General features: G+C 39.0%; 1 protein-coding gene across 6 annotated transcripts in view; it reads left to right on the top strand.

The window, feature by feature from the left end:
- naaladl2 (N-acetylated alpha-linked acidic dipeptidase like 2) overlaps positions 1-24,205 on the top strand; it is a 549,411-nt gene that overhangs the window by 106,879 nt on the left and 418,327 nt on the right. The window contains exon 4 of one of the 6 annotated variants that reach the window (XM_082524417.1): positions 10,162-10,234. The exons of the other annotated variants lie outside the window; for them this stretch is intronic. The gene's annotated coding sequence lies outside the window, so the exon portion shown is untranslated. The remainder of the gene's footprint in view (positions 1-10,161; positions 10,235-24,205) is intronic. 6 annotated transcript variants of the gene reach the window in all.

Below are 24,205 nucleotides of genomic sequence, written 5' to 3'. Positions count from 1 at the left end.
TCTCAAACAACAAAAGGGAACAGAGAAAAAGAAGGGGTGGGCGACAGTGGAGAGGGAGGAGGGAGAGGATGGGAGGCTGGTCTGCGGCTTGGTATCTTAGACAGTCCAGCACTTTCTTTGTTATCTGCTCTCAGTGTGGGAGAAAAGCATCCCACCTTCTATATTATCATCAAGCAATGATAAGGATGGCCCTGGCTACTCTTCTCTCACAAAGGCAAGCTGATGCCTCAAGGCCATGTATGTGTGTGCGTGCGTGTGTCTGTGTGTGTGTCATGGTCCTGGGTCTTTTGACCCAGCGTTTTAAGTTTGAGTTTATTTTGTTCATTAGGTTATCTAAGTTCATTTGGTTATTAGACTCCTTGTGTTTTCTTCCCCTGTATTTAAGTTTCCCCTCAACCTTCGTGTTTCATGCCGCGTGTCTTATGTTATCAAGTTTGTATTATTATGCCTAAGTGTTTCTAGTTATTATTTTCCCCTCGTGTTTCCAACCATGTTAAATCTCCCCTGCTCTTCATGCGTTTCATGTCTGTGTCTTACGTTGTCAAGTTCGGGTTGTCATGTCTATGTCTCATTATGTTTCCTGTTTTATTGTGAAGAGGTCTGGTGTTCTGTGTTCATCATGTTCAGTTTTACTCTCCCACTGTGACGTCATTATGTTCATGTGTGCCAGCTGTTTCCTCATGTGTCTCCACTTCCCCTAATCACCTCCTGTGTATTTAAGTCCTCTGTTTTCAGTGTGTGATTGTCAGGTCGTCTGTTGTCCACGCCATGTTTCCTATGCCATGCTTCCAAGTTTCTTGTCTAGGTTTTTCTTATTGTTTGTTTAGATTTCCCAGTTTAGGTTTGTGTTAATTTTGCTTCAGTTTGCCTTGCCCTTTGTTTGTACCTTTTTTTCCAGCCATATTAAACGGCTCGCTTTTTGTTAAAATTCAAGTTTTGTTCCCTGTTCCTTGGAGTCTGCATTTTGGGTCCTTTTTCAATTCATACAGTCTGCCCTCGCCAGACTGTGACAGTGTGTGTCCGTCCATATATCTGAAACCATGTCATGAAGACTCCAAAAACACCAAGGGATGTCTTATCCTTTTATTCTATATAGAGATAACAGTGTTAGCGTGATTTTGTTGCGACTTTGAGATACTGGCTTTGGCTCACCTCAGTACAATGGAACTCAAAGGCATTGTGGCATTCAAACAGCCCTGAAATTCACTGACTGAAAGTTTCCGTTTCCAAATGTATTTGCATGGTTTCTTAGGATAAACAACCAAAGAAGCGTCTGTACACATGCTTAAAAAGTTTTCATTAGCTCGGCTTTTGTGGAGAATATCTAAACTATGATTAGATTGGCCAGAAGTTGAAACAAGTTTAATCTTTTCAATTTAGCTGGAAAAGTGTTCATTCAGGCAGTTTCTGTAATAGATGCATAGGAAAAGCCTCAAGAGCTGGATGACATATGCAGTATACGCATCCATGTGCAGGAAGCCAGAGAGGATTCAAGGTAATTTTGACTGGTCTGCCACTTAATTGGTGTGTGGGATCTCAGGAAGTTGGTATTGTTGGGCTTTGAAAATATGTGCATATTTATTTTATTGTATTGAAATAGGGTTTTTTTTGTGTTTTTACAGGGGAAAGTTGCACCACACAGTTTACAAAACATCACATTTTTCTTGACATCAAATGCGAAACGTGTCCATATGTCTCCTCATCTTCCAAAGCGACACCAGAAGCAACAAGTTGCATGGTCAGTGGGGGTTGAGAGAGCTTTTAGATCGGTATGCGTGCCCATTAAGTGCCATCAAAGGGGTCCATATTAATGATAATGATGTTGTTGCACTATAGGACATGTTTGTGAAGAAGCATCCTAGCAACATAAATTAAAAATATCCAAACTCCAATCAGTTACAATTGTTACAGTGTTGTGTCAGCAGTGTTTTAAATCAGTAATTTTTCAGTTTTTCAGAGCCAGGAGGCAGAAAGGGATGCATACAGCATATGGTTATTAATGTTTAAAGATTCTGAACATAAAAGCTTAAAATGATTATTTAACAAAACTGCAGTTGTTTCCATGTAAAAATTAAAATCTAAGTTTATGAATAATTATTACTTGGTGCTGTCAAAGAACAGGGCATTTTATATGCATTTCAAAAGGGTGAGCAAGCTAGAGAGAGCGTGGATTGTGCAGCACTACTCTATTTTTCATTTTTGATTGAATTATTTTTCATTAAATTAACTTAAAACTTGAAATGAACCAGTGAAGGAATGTTGGCATGGAACAGAAAAAACAAATGAACATAAAAGATAAAATGCCAAATTCCAAAGTTTGGTTTGTTTTAGTTTTAGGATAGTGTTAAAGGCCTTCTGTGGGGCCTGTTTTATACAGAAAAGTAGAGACAGGAGACATGAGTTGCGTTTGGTCTGCAGGCTGTTCCTCGTCTGTTTTATTAAACAGAATTTCACAGCATTCTTCTCTGTTCATGCAGACACACATTCCTCTTGTAACACCCCCCCCATCATCCAGCCCATTTGGTTGCCTTGTTTTCTCACAAGTATAAGTTGTGAGTACAAGTATATCGGTCTCCTTATTTACAATGAATCTGCAGCAATTACATTCTGCTGCTGTTCAGCATCAACAACATCTCTGTGCAGCAATGTTAACACTGCAACCAACCTGCTTATATTACCATTGTACATTCTTTATATCTTAACAGATTCAAACATATATTACACTTGTAAACAATAAACAACCATATCCTGCAATTGCCCACAAAACCGTATACATCAGACTGTTTACTTTGAACAAAACAATAAGTAAGATTTGAGTTATGCTGAAAGCATCTTTATCAACTGTAAACCCTCCAGTAATGTCAGGATAAAAGAGGTGTGTCTCGGGGCTACATTTGTCACGAAATAAAACATATGTAATAAGATCAGCTACCTCTTTACACTACAAGTGGAATCGCGGCTTCCATTACAACTGGCGGGAAGGTTAGCTTTTTCTCAGGCTATAAAAACACACTTTCTCACAAAATTTATGGTCTTTAAACTCAGACAGAAAACGGTTTCTTGTCTTTATATGGGCATCGGAGTCAGCTAACTCAAATTACTAACCTGTTTTATACAGAAAAGTAAAGACAGGAGCCATGAGTTGCATTTGGTCTGCAGGCTCTTCCTCGTCTGAGGTGCAAGAGCGTTGCAACGGCCTATCGCACTCACAGCTACTTCCCCCTATTGGCGATACCACATAATTACATTCTCATAACTTCAACTGAAAAGTGCAATATCACAATGCCTTTTACATAACTAAATATTTAAACCCAATTACAATTGTGACCATACACTTGTAGGTGTCACAATAAGACAGACTTGCCGGCCGGCAAGACTATTCTGTGTTGGTAATTTGTTCTAATAGATGTGAGCAGAAGAGAGAGGAAGACATCATACAATGAATTTTGATTATAAAATCTTATTTGGTTTTCATATGTGCCCATTTTCAGTGATATCAACTTTAATAGTAAGGAATTAACTAGGCATATTATTCTTTTCTTTCTCTATTTTTTTCCTTTTCTTTTGCCCCTGATTAAGATAAGATAAGATAAGATAGAACTTTATTAATCCCTCGGGTGGGTTCCTCTGGGAAATTCGACTTCCAAAAAAAAGCACAGCAACGACCGAAGTTACAGTTACAGAATTGTTATATATATATATATATATATATATATATATATACACACACACACACACACACACACACACACACACACACACACACACATATATATATAAATACAGAGACAAATATAAATAAAATATACAAAGGGGATAAATAGAATAAATAGGAATAAAAAATAAAAATACAAGTGAATTGCACATTTCAAGTATTGAGTCTATTGCACTGTTGACTATTTACAAAAAGTATTGCACAAGGTATTGTACCGTGAGGTGAAGAGGCACTACAGCTTAGTTGTTCCCCCCTCCTTTGTCCTCCTGATTAGAATCACTTTAACTTTTGAAATATATTTTTGAAATACTTTGAAATACTTATAAAAATGCATCTACCATTTTCAGATATATGTAACTGCTGGATATATCGTGAAGTGATTTAGACCATATGATCAAAGTCATGCTTCAACTATTTGGTTGTCTGTCTGTTTAGTTACACAATTTTCTGAAATTGTCCCGTATTTGCAGTCAGGTGAAAGCGTTTTTCTTTCTTGCTTTCTTTTTCTGTCTGTCTTTAAACTGTTGCCTTCAACACCGAGCTGCAGGCTAGAAGTAGAAGGAAGCAAATGAGCTCTGAAATACTGACTCCTTGGTAAAACACAGTCGGAATGACCTTTAGTTAACGGACAAATTGAGTTGCCGCCAGGGCACACTTCTGACTGTTGAGTGAACACTGTGAAGGAGTATGCATGTCTATGAATGCTGAAGTCGGCAAGTGCTTGAGATCAAGCTAGGGATGTGTGGGCCATATTTTATTTCAATACTTCCACAATACAACAGGCTCCGGCCCCCTGCGACCCTGAATTGGATAATCAACCGAGTTTTGCTTGATCTGTATTTAAGTAAGATAAACACTGGTAAATATTTAATACTAATGTTAGGGTTGGAGGAAAACCACCTTTATGAAATATATCCTTATAACCAATGTTAATAACCTGTTGGCACACGCAGTTAAGTAATGATTAGGGGCATGCTTATCTTTAATTGTTGGTGATTGTAGAAAAAAAGAAAGAAGTGATTGCTGCAGATGAAGTGTACCTGTCTCTGGGTTTCATTTACATAAAGCCAGAAAAAAGTCAAGGTTTTACATTTTGCAGTTTGTCTGAATCTAAAGGCAAACAAAATCATATATTCGGTCTGCATGCCCTGCTTAGAATCAGTTGTGTTTTACTGTTCCAAGTTACAATAGATCATGAGCAGAGATTACTGCCAAGAGAGAAAACCGCTGTGATTTTGAATGTAGTAACTGGATGTTTCTGTGACACCAACAGGTCGTAACAGGAAGACTTCATTCTTTCCCAAGGATAACTTAATTATCTATTTACATAGACATGGTTCTGCTGGCTCCACAACACACTAAAGCTACTTCATTCAGTGTATTGATATTGTGTAGAGATGGTAAAATTCACTGACAAATATTCATTAAAAAATGAATGTTAATAAAAGTGTATATATCTTTGAATATAGTTTTATTTGTATAGCAAATCCAACTTATAGGTATCGCAACACTACAAAATGCTGGTAAAAAGAGTAATTTTATTATTATTACATATTCAATTCAATTCAATTTTATTTATATAGCGCCAAATCACAACAACAGTCGCAAAAGATTGTGAGCTGTCAGAAGCTGTGTTTTTCTTTTTTTTTCATTGCTTAACAAATAAAATCAAAACAAAAAAAAAACAACAACCTGAGGATAGTGATATATGCAAATATCACAAAAGGGACAACTTTAGGTTTCATTGCACCGCCAAGATCCTTCATCTTTCTTTTTCCTTGTAACTAAATGTAACAAAACTGTTTTGGTTCTAGAAGTTTGTTCTATGCTTTGGAGACAAAAGCTTTTTGTCTATGCTGGGGAGGAGAGCAGTCTCACTACTCCCTGACTGAACCCTAAGAACCAATCTTCCCATTTTTATCATCCTGGGAACTAGGAGTGTGATCCAGTACACTGATGTATTCTCCAGATGAAATGAGATATTTGCAATAACTGTCACAGGTGCCCACTTTACACCTCCGGTGTAGTTCAGGACTTCCAGTAAATGATTAAGACTTTAAAATTACCACTTTTTTAAAAAGAAACTCTAATCTCTTTTTTTTTTACGTCAGTATTAAGGTACTGCCGAGGAATAAACCAGCTAAAAACTACAACTGCCTTCAATCTCCCTTCCTTTTCCATATTTTCGTGAAGAAAATACTCATTACAGCTGCGCACGAAACAGAAACGGCTTAGCATGCATAGCATCAAGACTGAAACAAACCGGGGCATACATACAAAATATCTTAGACTCGTGTACTTTTACACACATACACTCATCAAAGACCATTTTGTGTTCATTTCCCTCCCTCCAAGCAGCTCCTCTCCTCCCCAGTCAATTTGACAAATCCATTAGGGATCCATTACAGACTTTATGAAAAGCAGCTACATTATTTTTCTTCCAGTGCCGAGGAGCCACATAAATAAGCCCAGTGATAGTAATGGCAGTCCTGATGGGGGTTTAAGCGGGATATTTGTGTGTGAGCTGACATGTGTGTGTACACTTGTCCCTGGATATGTCATATTTATCCCTGCACAAATGTGATAGCTCTATTTATAATTTCTAAGCTCTTATATTTGGTAACATTTCACTGATTTCTTTGATGCTGTGCTTTTGGTAGTTCTTTTCCCCGAACTATCAAAATCATCATGATGCAGTTTCACAAGTTGCATGTGTGTCTAGAATATGGTTTATGTATTATGTTTGTTATTGACTGAATGAATGATCTTTATTAGTTCAATAAAGATCATTCATCAATTCATTCATTTATGTTCTTTGTTTATTGCTATATGTTTTGTATGTTACCAAATTCTCCCTGGCAGATACGTGTGTTAACTCGGTTGATAAAGTGTAATGCAAACAATATGGCACATCTTAGACCTTTAGTCACCTTTAAAGGACATTGTCATAGAACTCTACAAAGCAGTGAACCATGTTTTGAACACATTTACCTTGCTGCATGCTTAGCTTTCACACTGATTTTCTTTCTTGCTGCTTGCTGTGACCTTCATGCTCAATGGCTGCTACTGTCTTTGATAGCCATATCACTACTGGACAGGTCCATATGGTACCTCCACAAATCTCTGTTCAATACTATTTGTAAGCTGTAAGGTGACCTGTAGCCTCAAAGCCTGCAGAAATTTTTTTCAGCGGATTCAGAATGAATTAAACTTTGTGTTACCAATCGGATTATTACTGATAAAAAGTGTGACATTTTTTCTTGCTGTTTTTCCTCTTTGGTCAGGTTTAGGCACTAAAATCTACATTTTAGTATTTATACGCTAACAACTACAGCAATTTTTTACAAAGCTTGAGAGACATAGTTTGGTCACATCTCCGTCACTACATTAACCAACATTGAGCCAATGCATGTAATTCATTAAAGCATCAATGTTAGTGCTTTGGCATCTGCTGCATTGATTTTTGGAAACACAAGTTACCGTATAATGGTAAACTGATGGAGTGCTAATTTATCAGCTAATGCTAGTTAGCTTGGTTAGATTGCAGGTTGCATTCATAAACTGTAAATCTACTGCAAAGTTGTTGACTTGATAAAACATTTCACCAAAACTGAGGTGGAAACTTCTGGTAAGGTGTTTAACACACAGCAAGTCATAATATTGGAGAGATAATCAATTAGAAATGCCCCAAAAGGCTCAAAAAGCAAACACACAATGAAAATGTCAAGTTTAATGACTGAAAGCAGAGAATGAAGCCTCACAGATCGTCTTTATCCAGACAGCTGAAGATCAATGTGGCCACGCCCCAAACTCAGTTTTTAATTTTTTCTAAAACAAAATTTGGATTTTGGTGGCATTTTTCATATTCCATTAACAAAGTATTCGAAGAATTTTTTTTTTCATTTTTTAGTATACATTTTAATATGGGGATTGACACCCTGGGGCCAGCCTCAGGTGGCACGTAAAGAAACTTGTTTTTTTCCCCCATTTTAATGTTTGGTTACTTTTTCAGCTCTGAAGGTTGACCCTTGGTGCGTGTCCAGTGGGCACTTTCCAAGAATTCATATGTGAGAACCATAATGGCAGAAATAACAGTGACAGCAATATTTAACAGCCTGTGAATAAAGTGGCCTACTTACAAAAGTCGCAATTTACTACTACTGACTGATATCATTCATTGTGATTATAGATTTTAACATCTTCATCTTCGCTGAAGTTGTTTGAAATTACAGCTGTCACATAGATATACATAGTGGAGTAAAAGGTGCACTGTTTCTCTCAGAGACATAAAAGTTTAAATACTCAAACTGTATATATCTAATAATTGTACTGCAGACCTTATTTGTGAATGATCTCTGATATTGTTATGTGTTCACCCAGAGTGATTGGTAGTAATAAAATTACATTTTTGGTCATAGTTTTCAGTTTGATGCCTGGCAATGTGACAGAAAATGCCAAACTGGTACTTGATTGTGTAGTTTATATAGGGACTCTCTTTATCTCTTTCACACACACACACACACACACACACACACACACACACACACACACACACACACACACACACACACACACACACACACACACACTGGATTCATGAACTTTATTGGCTGACATGCACATGAACACAGACACACACAAATTCACACAAGAATGCACAGATATACTTGTACTTGCACTTATACTGTGCATGAAAATGTGAGAAATTGTGAGAAAAAAATGACATCAAAAACAAATAGATAGCTAATAGATTCTGACAGGTGGAAAATTGAGATTTCTCTTAAAATTGAGAAGTGGCCCTGTAAAACCAGACAATCTCACCTTGCTGGTGTTGAAAAGACCTGCCACGAGGAGGAAGAGGATATTAGACAAGCTGACAAGCTGTCACAAAACCCAACTGAGCTGCACTTTATGCACAAAGAGGAAAGGCCTAAAGGTGTGTCTTCTTGCCTCGTGACTTAAAGATGGATTCTCATGTTTATGTTTCAGACCTCCAAAATCTGCCCAGCAGGACACCCAGATGTTTTGTATTTCTTTTCTTGCTCTCTCTTCACTCTGTCTTGGCCTACAGCTTCATCAAAATCCCTGTCTTCCACTCAAATGCCACAAACTATAACAGTTCCTCTAAAATAATGTCAAATGTAAACCTCCCTGGGGACTTTCTTGCTGTTTTTACTTAACTTGACGAATAGCTCAAGTCATGTTGTGCTGTGGTGAGTTAACAGTGATAGAGCACCAATCAGACGTGTAGAAAAGTAGAAAACTTTGCACTGGTGCATACATGATATTGTGAAATCTTTGCTCTCTTTCATTTCCTTTGTTCATTGTTAGTATTCTTCCATCTTGTCTCAGTCCTGCTGCAGAGGCCAGGACCCCTGACACCTGATGTATTAGTCTGTCTGTGGACTCAGCAGTAGATGTTTTGATACCTTGAGTTCCTGCAGGGTGTGCCTGTGTGTGTGTGTGTGTGTGTGTGTGTGTGTGTGTGTGTGTGTGCATTTTATGTCATCACATGCAGGCCTAGTGCTGTGTGTGCATACATAAATGCCTGTGTGTGTGTGTGTGTGTTTGTGGAAAGAGTGCAGTGTAATTGCATGTACTTTTTCCACAGATGGCCACATGTTGTGTAATCAACACCTGCACCATCGTGTGGGTGTCACGGGTCAGGAATTGGTGCTACAGTATAAGCTGCTCTGCTCCACCACCAACTGATGTGGCCAGTGGATTAAGCAATTGTTCTACCAAGGAGACAAATACTTACCTACACTATATCTGTCATGACCTTACCATTCAGTCTGCACTGAGTGTGCAAAGTACAAAGGAAGTGTATGCAATATAAAAAGAATACAATTTATATGCTTTTAACTCTTAGTTGCCTCTATTAGCAGCGAGCAGACAAACAGCAAATGGCCCGACAGCAAAATATTTTGCTCACCGTCTTCGGGGAGACTTCAAAACAAGAAAATCTGAAATTAACCTACCAGAACAAGGCAATTTATCAAGGAATATCTGGGAGCATGTTACTGACACCTATGTCATTACCACAGCAACCCATTCAAATACTTATATGATGTCTGGATACATCATTTGATCTGACCATATAGAAGTATTTATATAGAGAAGGCCAGTCCATCCTTAAAATCTGCTTTGAGAACACATATCTGATATGCCTGATTGTTCAGGAACATGTGATGTGTTAACTAAGCCTTGGGATTTGAGTCACAACAAAGTGATTCTTGTCAGATCTTTTGGTTTCCCAGGTTTGAAACATTGTCTTTCAAACTTCAGAACATATTTACATACTTTATTTGCTTTAGGTATAGCGATGTAGCTACATAGCTGGTTTTAAGAGAAAATCCATACATGCCATCATATAACATTAGTTGTAAACTTTTCTTTATTTTTTAAATAAAGACACATTTTCCTTTGCCTGTTTTCTTTTACAGAACTTTCCTGTGTGCTTTGTGTTCAGCAGTACTCCTACTGCAGCACTTGAGAGCAACAACAACTCCAGCACTTGTGAGTACATTCTCATTTTTTAAGCATTGCCCTTTTATCAGCATAAAATTCATTAATTTTGGCAAGAACTTCTTATTAAATAAGAACTTCTTATACTTTGTGTTTCAGTTATTCAGTTATTATTCCTCAATATATTAAAAAATAGTCAAGGAATCAGATGTCAACCTGTCCATAATATAGTTACTAGTACTATGCTGGCAACCTGCCTGTAGCTGGTACTGGTACTTGTCTTTTTTCCTTCCATCTCTATGGTAATAGATTGATTAATTCACAATTAGCTCCAGTGTTCAAAGTCCATCTTTGACTGCTTCCAGCAGTAGGGAACATCTGTTTTATGAACACACACACACACAAGCTCTTGCTGATGCTCAAACAAGTACACACATACAAGTTGCGGCACATGCACACGCACGCACAGACAACTACAGAGCTTTTGTTGGGTGGGGGTGAGACATCTGCTGTTTGTTGTTCACAAATTATTGATAGCAGTAAACAGAAAGTTGAGGGGAAAACAGGCATTTCTCATGCTGATGAAATTTTCACGACCTGTCAGCCCATTCAAGCCAACACTTTGTTACCAAGTAGGATGGCATGACAACAAGAGACGCTCCTTCAATATGCTTTTCCCATATCAAGGAGAGTGCAGGGGAGTTACAGAAACAAAGAAATTCACAGGAAAGAGACCTGAGACAGGTGAAGCACTTTTTTTTAAGTCATTTGTATTTGAAAACCTAATGAAAATGAATGTAAAGCTATGCTGTTGCTATAAATGGCAGTGTGAGCTGAGCTAATGCATATTTCTGCATTTTAATCATAAAGAGAAAAAGCTCTAATATGTCTTACAGGAATAACTTAATAACTTGCAGTACTTTATGATCAAATAAATACAGACATATACTTCACAAGCATTTTGTCACAAGGTGTTAACAAGGAGAAAACATTTATCCATCATCATGGCATACTTGTCAAGTTGTAGTATAATGTAATTAGCGGGAGGGTGTATGCATGTAAATGATGCCTCTCTGCTTGGCTCTCACCATCTGTATGCCTCTTACTCCCCAACATGTGGCCTATCATTAAACCAGATTAGTGGCACTTGTAACTAAGACAGAACAAATGCCCAGTATCCTAGGTGTAATGTCCATATACTGTATAATTCTGCACTGCATTATCTCATGAAAAATGCCAGTGGATAGGAAGGCAAGACTTTAAAGGAAAGTAACAGGGTATCCTATCACAAACACACTTTGGCAAGAGATATAGAGGAACATCTCTCGCCTCATGCTGACAAGTAACAAGGAACTCCTCAATACTGGCGTTACAGTAGCTAAGAGGGCCAGATTAAAATGCATCTAAACATCTTAGGAATGGTTTGAAAAATTCATCCACCATGTGTCATTTTCAGCAAATATTAAATAGTTTTATGTAACATTGTAGATATTTTTTAAACTATAGTAGTAACAATATTTTACAAATCTTCAGGCAGAAAGAAAATGGCGTCCATGTAGGGTGCAGGCAGGGAGCACAAACGCTATGTTTTCATCTGATCCAATTTATGTTGTTAAATTGGTAAATAGTGGAGGAAGATGTTTCTGTCTGTGTGTGTGTTTGGTGGCGGTGGTGTTGGCAGGGCTTCTGAATTCTGGTCAAGAATATGCAGAACATTGTATAGAACAGCTGTTGTTCTTTTTGAGTGTGATGCTACAATGTAGTTTGATTCAAGAATGAAACTTATAAAGCAGAGCTTTATATTGGGTTCTGCTAGCTCATTACAAAATTTGTATATGCACTAAAAATTACAGTTTATATTGCAAGAAATGTTGATAATTGTTTAATATACTTATTTAATGCTATTTAGTTTACTACTACTATTTAGTTTGTTTTTGTTTTTTTTACATAAGTGAATCACTCTTTTTTGTTTTAAAATTTTAAATTACTATTATGTAGCTCTTTTCCCATTGAGAAAAACGTCCCACCAATGAAATGTTGGTCTGAGGGAATATTAAAGTCGTAGTAAGTGCAAATTTCGGTATTTTGCTGATTCTGGCAATGGGCAACCTCCTGAGCTGAAATATGTATGCAAGTGGCAAAAACATCTGTAGGTACCATGCAGCTGGTTGTAACAGAGTCCCATGTTAAAATGTCCATCTTTGCATTAAATAATATGTTTAAGGTCTGATGCAAACAACAAACAATATGGACATTTAGATGTTGTATTGTCATACACTGAACACACTTACTGTGTATGTGTGCTGTTGTCGTTTGGAACATTTTTTAATGGACTGTCTAATAAATACTATGGCTTACTTTGTAGTACAAACCTTCCAAGAAGTACTGTATTATTGTAGGGTCTACCTTACAATATAAAGCACATTGAGGTGACTGTTGTTGTTATTTGGTGCTGTATAAATAAAATTGAATTGAATTGAAGAGGCTTGTCCTTCAGTTTTGGTGAACGGAATTTTAGCATTTTCTTAATTAGCGCTAACTAGCCAATGTGTGTCTTTTATTGCATTCATACTGTTTATGAATGTAGCTTGCTTACTAAGCTAGCTCGCTAGCATTAGCAGATAAATTAGGAATACTCAACAAAAGTTATTTTAATATTGCTGCTAATGTTGAAGATTCAATGTTCACACGCAGCAGGTGATGTCCTGGTGGCTACTGTTTTTATACAGTCTATAAACTTTAGAGACCACAGAGATTAGTTGCTTATGCAAAACACACAAAATCATAATATTAGTGCAAACAAGTGATCGTAATTTCACTCAGCAGCCTTTAATTTGGGACCATTTGTGGGGCGATCATGGCTCAAGAGTTGGGAGTTCGCCTTGTAATCGGAAGGTTGCCGGTTCGAGCCCCGGCTTGGACAGTCTTGGACAAGACACTTCACTTGTGGTGGTCAGAGGGCCCGGTGGCGCCAGTGTCTGGCAGCCTCAGTGCGCCCCAGGGTGGCTGTGGCTACAATGTAGCTTGCCATCACCAGTGTGTGAATGGGTCGATGACTGGTTGTGTAAAGCGCTTTGGGGTCCTTAGGGACTAGGAAAGCGCTATACAAATACAGGCCATTTACCAAACTAAAGAAATACCAAAATGCAAGCATGCAGCAAACATTTGACAAAAATTCAACGCAATAACATAACTTCAACACAAGCACATGCACAACCATAACATGACAGCTAACATTGGAATGCAAACAAAACCAGGCACAATAGAAGAATAGTGGGCAGCAGACCTAGCATATTTGGAGACATAAGAGGCAATTCTTTGACCAGCGATTTTCCAGTGGCTTGATATCTTCACAGAAATCAGTACATAGCATTTGAGCAGCACATGTGTTATTAACAGGAGAAGCAGTTTGGAAAAAGTGAACAACATAATAGAGAGGACAAACCAAAAAGAACTTTGTAAAAGAATATGAACTGATGAGTACTATATCTGATGCGCAAGCATCAGATTTAAGATAGAGTAGATAGAGTGTGGTGATGAGTAATGGGTCACTTCTCCAAAACTGGATAGACTGAAAGAGTATCAGGATAGAAGTTAAGCATGTGTCTTTGGTAATTTATAGCCGCTGTTGCTTGAGACACAGCCCAGCACACTTTGCTTTACACAATGCTTTGTCTTACAAGTAAAGGTCTAAGATCTCAGCTCATCAACGGAAATACCTCAAAAAAAAAGAACAAATAAAAAATGTGCTTTTGTCTAAGTTTAAGAAAGGTCTTTCAATGTTATTTTTTTTAATACAGTGTAAACAATAGCAATCAAATACACCAGAAATATAATGGACAATGCCAGGTCACTTCAGGGATCAATGTTGTTTTTTCAGAAATTTTGAAGTCTTCCACAGACTGAACAAAAAAGAAACCAAACCAGAAAAAAAGGCCTTCTTTTCATTTGTTATTCTCTTCAGGATTCTTTACTTCTCTCAGAGATATCTTCTTGCTATTCCTGGCCTCTTTATTGACTCCCACAGCCGCCTTTGTTATGTCCCCACTGTGCTGCCTGGAAAAGTGGCCACCTTAAGTGTTCTCTTACTACTGCTCCCATTGTGGGAACATATTTCTAAAACAACACAAGATAGGCAGACTGTTTATAGTTTGATATAGAAGCAGAAAAAGGAACCTTCTTTAGATCCAGAAGGAAGAAATAACTTGAAATGCATCGACTGTTTGCAGTCAACAAAATTAGTACATGGAAACATTCCAAAAAATGAAGAAGAGAAGCAAAGGAAAGCAAGAAGAGTCATTCTGTTTTTATCAAACGCGATGTTTGAACTATAAAGAGGATGAACATCTAAAGTGAAAGGTAATGCCAAAGTAAACACTTGTTTTGCTACTTTGATTTTATCACGGTATCTCTTTGAACCTCCCGTTTTCAGGTATCAGTGAACTGTCTCACTTTTAACCTGAATTTATCCAATTTATCCCTCTGGTCACTTATTCTGAATCCAGAGCAAATCGACTGTTATCAAAGCCAGTCAGTAGCCTAACTGCTGACCAATAGGATTACTGAAAATACAAAAATTATGTTTCTACCAGATCCTAATAGAGATACAAGAGTTTATAATAATGTAACACACTTAACTAGAAATAAAGACTGTTGTGGGTTTTTGATGAATCGATTTTGTTGCAAAACAGAGCTTCAAGAATGGAAGGAGAGTTTATTACACTAAATGCTTACATAATGATAATAATAGCCATGTTTTACTTTTACAAAGATTCTTTTATTCCCAACAGAATTTCTCACAGTTGTTGGGTTTTATTTTTATTTCATTGCTCTGCCTCAGGACAAAATGAAGTGCTCTTTATTTTAATATTATGAAACTGGTTCACTGTCACCACTGTAGTATTACTTGACCATTTAAAGTGTCATAATTCACAGCGGGTGGATGCAGAAAGCGGTCTGCTCCATTTTTGTGTGTGTGTATCCATATGTGTGTGTGTTTTCTTTTGTCCTTAGGATTATTTGACTGTTTTCTCTAACTTGCTGATTGCATGTGTAGTACATGCAAATTTCATTAAGCAAGCTGAAATATAAAACCTGATATGAAGGCCCAAATATTAGCAGAGGTTGTTTGATGGCTATGTTCAAAATGCCAGTAGCTTAATTCTCATGCAATATTAATCTTCATATGAGTCTGTGGACAGAGATGATTTTTTAAAAAAAAATCTTTCCATCAAACACTAATTTAACTTTAATGTACACAAAAATAGTCGTTTATTTTTTGAATAATTTGAGTTGTTTTGTTTTTGAAACCAAATGTTTAATTATGAATGCTTAGGTAGAGTAGAAAAGTGCTATATAGTCTTAGCATGAAGGATATTAAAGTGTTTTGGATTACCCTGCATTAAAAAAAAGTGCTAAAGAAGAACACAGCATGTTAAAATACCTAATGACCTAATAATACTGAACACGTTCAAACGTGAAAATAGGTTGTTCCACTGGGTCTGAGGACCTGTTGGGCATTCCAGTTGTTGGTTGACCTTTCTGCTAAGCGTGGGCCTCTATATACTCCTCTGAAGTACAGAAAAGGGCCAAGCATTGAGCCAACCAATCTTGTATTCTCTTTACCCCTTTCTCTTCCTTCCTCCATTAGTCTTCCCTACTCCTCTCTTTGTTCCACCCCTCTTCTCTCTTGTGGACAGTGAGATTCTTGGGTATGTGTGTTGTTAATAATTCAGCCTGGAGGATGGATTTTGGTCTTCATTTGCAGCAGGACATGCCTTGCTCCACTGAACAATGCACTCATGTCCAGGACCCTAAAGTGTCTTTGGAGGCAGAAATAGGAAAACCCCTTTTTTTTTCCTTTCAGTGACTGCTGGGTGTCTGAAACTATGGGGAAAGAAAACGGACAGGAGAGAAAGAAACAATGACTTAAATTCATTTTCTTTGCGTGTTCACAGAGCGCATTCTCTGACAAAGAGGTTATTCTCCTAGCAGAGGTTGATGTCAGTGTATAGGTACAAGGCATGAGAAGATCAGGCATTTTTAGAAACATTGTTTCTGCCTTTTGAACCTCCTCTGATAGATTTGAGGGTCATTTTTGCTCCATTTCCTCTCTCGATCTTTTTGTATTTTTGCATTTCCATTTGTTTCTGCCATGACACATTTTCATGTAGTGGCATATTAGTATCCATCAGTTTTGAAGGGCAGGGCGATCAGGGAGGGCTGTCGACTGCTGTGTGTCATACATTATGTCGCAAAACTAATTTCCTGCCTAAGTTTAACAATGTCTGCGTCCTCTGAGAGGTGATACTATATGGGGGTACAAATCGTGAGGTTCTATGTGTTTCACATATTGTGTATGTGCGTGGAAGCTGGAAAAAATGTGGCAAAATAAGGTCAGAAGAAAAATCATGTTTGTGCCAATGTGACATTCAGAGTTACTCTGGTGTCATGCTAATTGATAATAAACATGTCAGGGTAAATTAAGTATTGTTGGAAAATACTGACATAAATAAATGATTATGAAAATTAATGTATTTATTATAATAACACTATATCAAAGTTTAGTCTGATGCATGAAGGAAAAAAAAGGTAACAAGCAACTGAGAGTTGAGATGAATTATTCTGTGAATTTACTATAAACGTATCCTTTGGTCCTGGTGCTGCTTTTAGTTTCATTTACTGGCTTTGTGGGTGTGAGAAGTGCCTGAGACTCCACGTTTAGGGTCTTTAACTGAGTCTTGTTTGGCTAAACCTTGCCTTATCTAGCACACTGGTGTTCCAAGTCATCAAGCTTTGATAGAAACATTTGAAATATAGGACTTACTAAATAAATAGTTTAAAACTTAATTTGTACTGTCAAAAGAATGCTATCTTTTTTTAATGGTTTGTTAGGTTAAGTAGCACCCACTAATGTATTGTTACTCTAAGGGTTGCTTGCTTAATTACTTCTAACTAGACTTTTTTTTTATTAGCAAACAAAAGTCCAGGTAGTCCAGACCCTCTAAGTCAGTAACAATAATAATAATGATGATGATAATAATAATAACCTGCCTAATATCATATGAAATCTTTTAGTCTTTTAAAACAGAATCTTGAGCTAAAATATGTAGCTGTGAAAATTCCCCCTCTGGTCTTTTTTCAACATGTAGATCTCATGTTAACAGAAAAAAAAAATGTTATAGTAATTTTACAAAACAGTAAAGGAGGCAGAGTGTTTATACGTTTTAAAATTTGTTTTGACCTAAAGGAAGAAACTCATTTTTCAATGGAGTGTTACCCAGTCTGTGTTCATACGTCTACATTTTTGCTCCAGCTTTATCACTTTCTGGTTTTGACGTGATAATTATACACCTGGATCATCTGCTCGTGCTTTTTGTTGTCATATCCAGTCTAAGAAGCTGAGCCCTCCGCCCTACATCCCTTCATCATTCTTCATCTCACAAAATGTCTGTGGTTTAAATATGAAATGGAGAATGACTGACAGGCTGGCACAAGGAAATAACTATCACCATTTTCTTGTAGTGGTTAAAGCCCTTTAAGAGTGTCAGGTTTGGTGGAGGAAGTGGAGGTGCTAGTAGGGAGGTGGGTTTCTTATCTCTCCTAAACACCTGTACCTGCTCTATAGTGCCATTTAAGAATTCATCACTGCATAAACAGGAAACACAATGCAGATTTTTGGGTCCCTTTATGAAATACTGCAGGCTAACTGATAATAGTTCCTGGGAACAGTGAGTCTTGTATTACTGAGCCTTGAATTGACTTGTATTGCTTTGCAGAGGCATTTATGTTTTAGATATATATCTTTGTGGTAAAATTACTTAGTGCTAATTTTTGGAAATGGTTGTATTTTGTTTATAAATTAGTTAATTGTTGGTATCTAATTTTTGTGATTCCTAAAATGCACGATCTGATATCGTCATGTTGGTGTTGTTCCCAGATCAACATAGTAAATGTTGTTCCAGGATCAACATTGCACCAATCAGAATGTTGTGACGTCATACTTTTGCGACTTCGGGAAAAACCGCCATAAAACAAAAAACTGTACTTAATCTGCGAGAAACCGCCTCTGTCAGACGATCAACGTACCCTGACCCTAACCTTTTAATAAACGCTAAGCAGAATTGATATTGTCCTTGCAACATTGGAATTTCATAAATGCACTAATGGCTTGGCGCGCCAAAGAATAACGTCACAACAATGTGATTGGTCACTTGCAATGTTGATCCTGGAACAACATTTGCTATGTTGTTCCAGGAACAACATCAACACGACGATATCAGATCATCCTCCTAAAATAGCCTTATTGTAAAGGTCACAGTGGAAAACAGTAATTGAAGTAATAGTAATAGAACAGTAATACTCACTTTAGTCCAATTTCCATCATTATATAGCATGGTCATGCAAAATTACTGTTGGTTTTCCTGGAATGGCATTTCTTTCAAAGTCTTAAGGTGGATGACTGTCGCACCTTGATTGGACTGACTCAAGCTGGGAAACTAGAGAGTCCGTAAGTCTCAGACAGCTAATTAACATGTTGATTTTAATCAGGCTGTCATTAAGCTGTCACTGGTCTGAGGAAAAGGGTGGTGTGAATTTGTTCATTTACCATGCAGTTAAAATCATGGTAAATATTAACACATTCAAATGACTCAATAGGGTCATGCCTTTTATGTGAATATGCTAAGATGAAATTATAGAACATGGAATGACTTGTCATTTTACATACGTAAGAGACAATCAGCTTAATAATCATCTGTCTATCTATTTCTTTGACACCAGCAATTTAAAGAGTCACACTTTTGTCTTGTCACAAAACACAATTTTGACAAAGCCAATTGTTTCGCATCGAGTGTGCTTTGCAGATGCTGGTGATGAGTCTTCATTTTTAAATGCATTTGTCAAAGTCAGAGACAAGAAAATTATAGAGAATCCAATAAAGTATTTATTTTTGTTCAATGTCAAAGAGGTGCAATTTCCCATTTAGAAGCCCAGTAGTTTTATTTCAGAGAAACAGGCCAGTTAATTTTTGTTGCAGGCTAATACCTCCCTTTAAACGTGACATAAATGCCCATCACTTTCTTTTTTTCACCTCTTCTTATTCCATTAAAAAGTAAAGTGAAAGTGAAACTGCTTTGAAGCAATGTCATCAAAGTCGGGAAGTCTGTTGGGAGGGGGCTGATTTAGTGGATGGCAGGGATAAGAGGATCTTAATGGAGAGCAGCACTTTCTGTTTTGTTAGATGCAGTTAGATATAGCAGGCTGGTGAGTGACTACTAATGAATGACCAGACAAATCACACACAAACAGATACACAGTCAGATGTGAAACACAATGAAGAGTCTGATTCTCATTTGGATCTATTTTCTTCTTGGTATTCTGTCCTTTGTGACTCTTTGTGTATATCTGTAACGAACAGCAGACTGCAGCATTGTTACACTAACAGCAATGGTGGATCACCAAACAAAGAAAGGCTTGATGTTTATAACCTTCTGGTTGACTTTGACGTTATTCTATATGCTTCATATAGGATGATCAGGTGAGCACCTAATGAGCACGTGGTGTGAAAGAAAACAAAATGAAACAATCGTTAAATAAGTCTCAAAAGAGGTAAAAAAAAAAAACAGAACTTAAAGGAAAAGGTTAAAAAACCAAGATGTTTTAAAATATACTTAGCAAATATATCAGATTCTACACTTGATTAGGGATGTTACTTTGTTAACTTTCATCAAAAGAGGAGGACCTAAAGAACAGATTATTATCTCAGCTTGACAGTAGACAAAAAGATAACGTGTGACATTCTTGGCATTCCACAATATTGCACAGGCAATTTAAAGCACTAATATTCTTAAAAGCTAAATGTAGGAGATGAAGGAATAGACTGCAACTATGCCTGTAGTTGTGTTTCTGGTACATTTTATGACTTTGCATTCTACGGATTCAAACATGCTCAGAAATTTTAGCCAGTCAGGAGCCTCAGGGGCAAATGATTCAGTTTACATCACATGGGCCCTTGCAGGCCCCCAGGGTGATGCTGACTGGGAAAGGAAAATTTGAGATTAATTTTTTTTAGCTCTTTATGTGTGACCATCTGTCAAGTCAAATCATGTCAGTTTTATTTACAAAGCCTAAACTTACAAAATATAAATTTCACTCAGGCTACAACCCTGATCTTTCCTGTGTTTCTTAAGAAGTTATGCTGGTTTAGCTAAATGATTACTTCTCAGCAACTGTTCAATGCTTCACACTGAACTTTTGGGTGCTGTCAAGTGCTTCTCCCCGCCCCCTTTGAGGTTGTATCAGGAAGGGCATCTGGCGCAACCTCTTCCCTGCACTGTGGTACAGTTTGCACTTACCATAGCATCACATGCATAGATTCAGGGGAAGAAAAATGTGTGTACGTGCTTATTAATTCATTAATAAAATCAATGCAAAGCATTTCTCACGTGGCTGCTAACGCTGCTGTCACTTTCCATTGGCTTGTATTAGGAAGCTAGTGGTTGGTTTACACATTTACTTGACTTTGCTAGCATTTAGCATAGACAGCATGAGAGCAGCCAGCAGAAACAGGGACAGTTAAGCATCACATCACTGCACTACACATCACTAAGCTTCTACTTTTTGTTTCTGGCATTGTTACGTTCCCCCCGAAGAGGTCTAGGCATGTGAGTGAGGGGACCAGTAACAAATGAGTCCAGAATCAGAATGAAAAGGAAAACAGACAGAGTTGTTCTGTATTAATTTAGCTTTATTACAAATGATATAGGTTTATTACAAACGACATTAACTTAAAGAGCCGGCAACGCCGTTTTACCAATAATGCCAAAGAAACAAAGGAAACACTCGCAGCAACAAAAGACAAGAAGACTACTAAACAAAAAAGGGAGGCACTTCCCACACTTCCTACCCTACTCCTCACCACGGGGAGACACTCTCAGGGCCCACAAGCCCATCTACTCACTAGTCAGAAGGAGGCTGTCTGTCCAAAACGTAGCACAAAAACGTGTCGAGCCACAGAGGGAAAAAACCACCCTGCTCACAGCTCATCCCCAGTTTAAATAGCCTCAGAGGTGATTGCTGACTGGAGTCAGGTGGCAAACGAGGCTAATCAAAAGCAGCTGTGTCCTGGGGAGAGAGGAGAGTGAGAGAGACAGAGGGGGTAGGAGTGGCAAGAGAGGAGGAGGCGGGGAGAGCGGGCAAACACCCCACCCACACACTCCCACAGCCTCAAAGGATGTAACATTCCCCCCCCCCCTTTACATTAAAGCTCTACCAAAACAACAACAACACCTTATCGCGAGCTGCGTTAGAGTGCATCAGCCACTATATTGTCAGTACCTTTCTTGTGTATGATCACCAGATTATAATCCTGGCATCAGTCGCTGGTTGTGGTTGTACATCCGGTTCAGAAAAACGAGGGGATTGTGATCTGTGAAGACGGTCACCGGGGAAGCGCTGGAGCCCACATACACTTCGAAATGCTGCAGAGCTAGAAGCAGAGCTAAGGCTTCCTTCTCTATGGTAGAGTAGTTCAGCTGATGGTGTTTGAACTTCGCAGAGAAATAACAGACCGGATGGCACACACCCTCCTCATCATCCTGCAGTAGAACTGCTCCGGCTCCGGTGGCACTGGCATCGACCTCTAGCATAAAGGGTCGAGAGAAGTTAGGAGCCGCCAACACAGGGGTGCTGCACAGGAGAGATTTTGCTGACTCAAAGGCATGCTGGCACTCAACTGACCATTCAAAAGGCACCTTTGGGCTACACAGTTTGGTTAGCGGAGTCACGACCACAGAAAAGTTCTTACAGAAACACCGGTAATATCCGGTCATACCTAGGAACCGCCTTAGTTCCCGTCTGGTGGTTGGACTCGGGTAGTCCAGGATCGCAGCAATCTTCGCCTCCACTGGGCGGACCTGTCCAAACCCCACCTGCTTACCTAGGTAAGTGACTGTTGCCTTACCAAACTCACACTTAGCGAGACTGAGGGTCAATGAGGCCTCAGCTAGCCGCTGAAACACTGTCCTCAGAAGGGACATATGATCTGCCCACGTGTCTGTGTATAGCACTACATCATCTAGATACACATTGCACTGGGGCACATCTCCCAACACCAACTGCATCAGACGTTGAAAGAGCTGGGGCATTTTTCATGCCAAAGGCCATTACTGTGTATTGCATGAAGTGGTCAGGAGTGACAAATGCAGAAATATCTGAAGCTCTGGAAGTGAGAGGCACCTGCCAGTAGCCTTTAAGGAGATCAAGTTTGGTGATGAATTTGGCAGGGCCGATGCTGTCGATGCAGTCTTCCATACGAGGAAGCGGAAAAGAGTCAGAGACCGTTACAGCGTTTACCTTCCAATAATCTGTGCAGAAACGGGGTGTGCCATCAGACTTAGGCGTTAGTAGACATGGGGAGCTCCAGGGGCTACAACTAGGTTGTGCCAAGCCGTTTTCTACTAAGTACTTAACTTCCTTTTTCATCACCTCACGTTTGGCGATGGGGCAACGGTATGCATACTGCTTGATTGGGGCTGCATCTCCAACATCAATGTCATGCTCACAAACATTGGTACGTGAGGGTACGTCACTAAAGAGAGACGGGTAGGAGTGCAACAAGTCAAGTAAATCTTTACACTGGGACGGAGGAAGGTGAGACAAGTGGGCCTCGGCCTTAGCTAGAAAAACAGAATTTGACAACTGCCCACATTGCTGTCCCTCAGAAAGGGTACCCAGATCATCATCGCCCTTAACTTCTACACTTAGCAGGGTAACAGGGACTGAACCGGGGACAGCCGTCCCAGCAGTGTCTGATGATTCTGTCATGCTGGTGTCTCTGGTATGGTATGGTTTCAACATGTTAACATGGCATAGGGGAGTCTTCCTTCTGAGTTCCGGGGTGTTGAGAATATAGTTGGTGTCGGACACTTTTTTCACTATCACATAGGGGCCTGAGAAACGAGCCATGAGGGCAGAATTAGGCATGGGCAACAACACAAGAACTTTGTCCCCAGGCTGGAACTGTCTTTCCACTGCTTTTTGATCAAATCGTTTTTTCATGTTTGCCTGGGATACACAGAGAGCCTCTTTTGCTAACAAAGTAGCCCGTTGCCACCTGTCCTTGCATGTTTTTACAAACTCCACCACATTGGTTTTAGGCACACAACCGCTGAGAAAACTCTCCTTCAGCACCTTTAGCGGACCCCGCACATGTCCAAACACCAGGGTAGCTGGGCTGAACCCCAAAGACTCCTGCTTCGCATCACGTATAGCGAACAATACAAAAGGGACCCCTTCATCCCAGCTTTTTCCTGTGTCATGGCAATACTTACTCAACATTGCCTTGAGAGTTTGATGCCACCGCTCAAGTGCACTTTGTGACTCTGGGAGATAGGCACTAGACACAGAATGAGAAACTCCAAAGGACTGTAAAGTCCGTTTAAAATCCCTGGACATGAAATTGGTACCCTGATCTGTCTGCACAGTTTTTGGGAGGCCAAAGGTGGTAAAGAATTTGACTAGTGCTTTGGTAATGCTTGCTGTAGTGATTCTCCGCAGCGGAATTGCCTCAGGGAATCGAGTGGACACACACATTATGGTTAACAAGAACTGATTCCCTGCCCGCGTCTTTGGTAAGGGGCCAACACAGTCTACCATGATATGCTCAAATGGTTCACCGACAGCAGGGATAGGACGTAGAGGGGCGGGGGGCACCGCCTGGTTCGGTTTACCCACAAGCTGGCAAGTACATGACCATGCATGATCATGTGCTAACTGTAGCACATGCCGCCGCAGACTTGTCGGAACCACCATCTGCCGCACTGCGCTCCAGTCTTCTCCAGGCCTTGGGGTCCACTTGCGCATCAATAAACCTTCCCAAATGAAAAATGTCTGCTTCTTGCTCCCTTCACCACCCTTATCCTGAGCTGCAGCGGTAAAACACTTAACTAATGAAGGGTCTTCTTTCTGAGCCTTCACAAGTGCTTCCCGGGTGAGTGGAAAAGGAGCTCCAGACTCACGAGC

Source organism: Aulonocara stuartgranti, assembly GCF_965226115.1.
Source record: "Aulonocara stuartgranti genome assembly, chromosome: 23".
Lineage (NCBI taxonomy): Eukaryota > Metazoa > Chordata > Actinopteri > Cichliformes > Cichlidae > Aulonocara > Aulonocara stuartgranti.
This window is presented reverse-complemented; position numbering and strand designations above follow the sequence as displayed.